Source organism: Urocitellus parryii, chromosome 1, assembly GCF_045843805.1.
Source record: "Urocitellus parryii isolate mUroPar1 chromosome 1, mUroPar1.hap1, whole genome shotgun sequence".
Classification (NCBI taxonomy): domain Eukaryota; kingdom Metazoa; phylum Chordata; class Mammalia; order Rodentia; family Sciuridae; genus Urocitellus; species Urocitellus parryii.
In genome coordinates, this window is record NC_135531.1 from 155,818,968 (window position 1) to 155,823,765 (window position 4,798).

Sequence of the window (4,798 nt, forward strand, 5' to 3'; positions counted from 1 at the left end):
ATCTGCAGGACTCAGTGGGACCCTCTAAACTTTAAATCTACATTCTATGAAGATGCAGATACCTGATACAAGTTACACTCAAAGGACCAAGAGTCACAGTTCTTTCTGCTTGTGGGAAACAAACTGAATGGAGTCTCAGTCACAGGCCTTAGCATAAACATTTTCCCAACTACCTAACTGAAGCTCTTCGATGACTTTTCCAGTCAATTATTTTCATGATCTACTATATGTGCATGTAAGGAGGACATCAATGAGTTAAGAAGAGAAGTAGAGGAGAATGTAGATCCACGTGTCCAACAAATTCTAGTCCCCTGGGTTTTTAGAGTCCCTAAGCCACTCTCACATCTCTAAACTCTGGAGACTTTTCCCAGTGGCTCAAATTATTTTGACATCTTTGAAAAAAAAACCTTGAATTTTGTCACATCTTCCAGTTAAACAAACAAGAAAATAACAACATATCAGGACTTCCTTCAAATCCTATTTTTAATAGGCCTTTATAGAGAGCTTCCAATATTTTATGTCTTTAATATCCATTTTGTGTTAATCAAACTGGTCATAAACCCCAAGGTTTTGGTCAATTTTCTACAACCCTTATTTCTTCTCAACACAGTGCTGTTTCTCTTCAGTTTTGCCCTTCCCTTTGTTAGTGTCACTCTGATACTCTATCACTGGGCTTACTTAGTAATCCCAGTCTTATCCACTTTAGTTGGGTTTCTACACACCCTCTCTAATCTGTTATAAACACATTTACTACACAATGATAATCAGGAAAAGTACTGAGTTAGCATGAAGGAACCTCAGTTTGAATCTTATTGCTATTCCTTTCTATATCCACAAAGGTCCCTTTCATATCTATACATTTCAGGGTCATCATCATGACCATCATTTGGCCAGCATGTCAAATATATATTGAAGGGTGAGAGGGTACATTGATAGGTGAAAATTCCTTAAAATTCTTAAATTCTCTGAGCTTTTGATTCTGTCAATAGGAAAAAAATGAATATTCAATTGACACAACTTTAAAAAAATAAAGAGAGCACAACAAAAAGTAAAAATAAAAATTCAAGAAAAGTTTTTAATCATAGAAAAAGAAAACAAGATTATAAAGAAAAATTCTTCATAAAAGTAAATAGGAAGAAAATTGTAGCTCTGGATTTAATAAGCAGTTTATAAAAACAGAGGTCAAAGATGCATGGGGGTAGAATACTGAAGGAAACCAAACTGGGAAATCAGGAAGTAGAGATATCAATTAAAATATTCTCCCTATGGAGCCTTAATATATTTAATATAACATGGTTTACACAAAGGTATCCCTAACTTCAAGTAAAATGATTCCTTTCCAGGACTAGCCTGATCTTCTGTATAAAGAAAACATGATACTACAGCTTTGTGATGTACAACAAAAGAAATTTTGTTATCAGTGAAACTGTCAAAAATATCAGGACAAACTCTATACCCAGGCTTCTCGGGTAAATTATGAATAAGAATTAACACACAACTGACTTTGACTATCTGAATTGATGATACAGATCTGCTTCTTGATTCTAGTACAGCACTGGCATCAACCTACACAGTAGAGCAATACAATGGAGTTGTCAGCCAGGCAAGCTTACAGTGTAACTACAGGCCTGGTACTTATTAATTGTGGGAATATGGGACAATTAGTCAACTTCTATGAATGAGTGAGAACTGCTTAATTAGCAAATAACAGGTTATAATAGCACAGACACTTTCAAAATCATTTCGATGACTTTAACAAACAAGTGTTAGATACAATTGTCTATCCTAGACTAGAACACTCAACAAATATTTGTTCCTTTCATCTTCATTCTATAATTAGCTATCATACAATTTTTTACTCTAAAAAATCTTACCTTTTTAAATTGTCATCCATAGACTCTTCATCCACTATTAAAGAAAAGAGTAAAATATGTATTTAATCAACAATAGAAAATATAAAATATTAAAAGTGTATGAGTCTGATGCTTTTTTATAGAGTATTTCTCTAGGCCCATATATGGAGCCTTTTTTAAAATGAATATTAATTATATTTCTGATAGGAAATTAATGCATTAAGAACTCTTCAGTCCCATACTTTGTACTTTTTAAATGCAATGAAGATTCATGGGATTTATCAAAATTTGATACCTAAAAGTGAAGGTAAACAGTCTCATGACTGTACTTTTATCTAAAAGTTACAAGATGGACAGAAAACAATATCATTAGCAGATTCAGGAGCATAGAGATGAAAGTGTCAAACAAATATCATGGTTTTTCTGGAGTAATTGCAGTAGGAATAAATATCAGAGAATATTCTTAGGCTGTTATGATACACAATAGCTCCAGATTTTCAGTCAAAACTGCTCAGGTTGAAATGAAACCCTTTACCACAAGGAAGGTGGATGCATGGACAGTGTACTTTGCTGCATGGCAAAACTCAAGAAAACAGATCAGGGATTGCAATGCTTACATAGACATTCCAGGTTAAATTTGAGGAGGGCTAAATAGAAATTGATATGTTTACCCTCACTAATCCTGTTCTGCTGAAGATATTATTCTCTTATTTCCAGATGCTTTCTCTCTTATGTGTCATACAAACAAGGCATTACCTCCAATGCGGGCGGTGTGTGTGTGGGGGGGGCACTAAAAAGATGACATCCTTGAGAGTTTGTACATTCTGGTGTATACTTTGTTGTCATAGGAAAACTTGGAAGTACTAGGGAGGTAGCAGCAAGTTGTCATGTAGAAATAGCTGATATGAGAAAGTATTAAAGTAAACTATTATGCTTTCAGAATGTGCCAACCATTGTCTCTCTGATGAGAGAAAAAGTCCTTTACAATGCACTTAAATTATGAAACAAAACAATGTGACTCTTTTGGCATTTCCCCCAAGAGAAAATCTACTGATAGGATACAGAATGGAGCTTAATGGTAGTGTATTGCATAGAATGCATGAATCCTGGGTTTGATCCCTAAAACTGAAATAATAATAGTAATAAAAATAATAAAAAAATTAAAAGAATGTAAGTTCTGTTAAAATTAAATAGTCTGATTTTATACTCTTCTCTGAAAATATTAGAATTACTTTTTAGATTATTTGAAGTACATCATTAATTTGTAATGGCAAAAACGTAAAGCATATAGTATGAATTAATCCAAAGGGGTTATACAAAGAAGGGGACATAATTTTAGACAATGTTGGATTTGCTAAATTTAAAGCACTTATGGAATTATTTTACTCAATATACTACCTCAAGCAGATGGCAATGTAATTACTTTTTCTTTGTTTTTATTGGTTCTTTTAATTTAAACATAAGGATTCATTTTGATCAAATTCTACAGCTTTGTTTTTTCTTTTAAATTCAGCCCCCAGTAGATACCCTTTTTCTTCCCCCCTTGCTTTGTTTCCTTTCATCTACTGTACTGAACTGTTATTTACTTATATACTTTTTAAAAAAAAAATTAGTACCTTGGGGATATACATGTTGATGAGATTCACTATGTGCAGTCATAATTGTACATAGCAAATTTCATTGAGATTCTGTTTTAGTCAGATTTTTTATTGCTGTGACTACAGGACCTGACCAGAACAATTATAGTGGAGAAAGAGTTTATTTGAAGGTTGTAGAGGTGTCAGTCAATAGACTGCCAACTCCATTCCCTGGGACTCAAGATGAGGCTGAACATCATGGTGGAACTGTAAGGCATAGGGAAACAGCTCATTTGTTGAACAGAGAGAGACTCTACTCACCAGATATAAAATATCAAAGGCAAACCTCCAATGACGCACATCCTTAGCCGAACTTTACCTGCCTTCAGTTACCACCCAATTAATCCCATCAGGGGATTAATTCACTGATTGGTTTAAGACTCTCTTAGCCCAATCATTTCCCCTCTAAACCTTCTTGCATTATATCATACATGAGCTTTTTGGGGACACCTCACATCCAAACCATCAAAGATTCATTCTGACAACTGAAGAGGAAATAATTCTAATTCATGTTTACTACTCGCTTTCTAGAAAGTTTTCCTACAGCAAGGCTGTAAAAAACTTTTTGATGACCATTGTATAAACTATGACTTCTTGAGATTGTCAGATTCCACTGAGAAGATTTTATCTGATCCCAGTTGAGTAGGATATTACAGGTAGCACTGTGTTGTACAGCATGATCCAATTTTTATCATTCCTTTTCATTATGTGGCAAATTGTTATAGACTTCCTGCTTTTTCTGCATGTAATCCGTATGCCCTCATGTCCTATACTGGTGAACAAAAATTGGAAAACAAGGGCTATAAATGTAGCCCACTCATAGACAATGTGCGTATATCACTTGATGTAATGTATTCAATCACTAGCACCACAAAAGAAAGAAAAACTAAAAAGTATTTTGTAAATGACTACATTTAATTACATTGGAACTTTAATATTTTAAATATACTATACTTTTCCAAATATAAGGTTACTCTGGAAAAAAATATTCCAGATATAATAGAGATCAGTGGTTGGAAGGGGTTACATGTGTGTTGAGGTGATTAGGAACATTTTGTTTCTGAAGCTACAACTATGAATACATGATATTATCCATTTTTCTAAAAACCACAGGTTGTATAGCACCAAGAAAGAATCCTAATATAAATTAAATATGTGAGTGATAATAATGTATAAATGTAGGCTCATCATTGGTAGCAAGAGTATGCCCCTTGTAGTGGACATTGATAATGGAGGAGGACAGTGAAAGTAAAGTAAGTACAGAAGAAAATATCTCTGTGCCTTCCATATTTTTCTGTGAATTTAAAA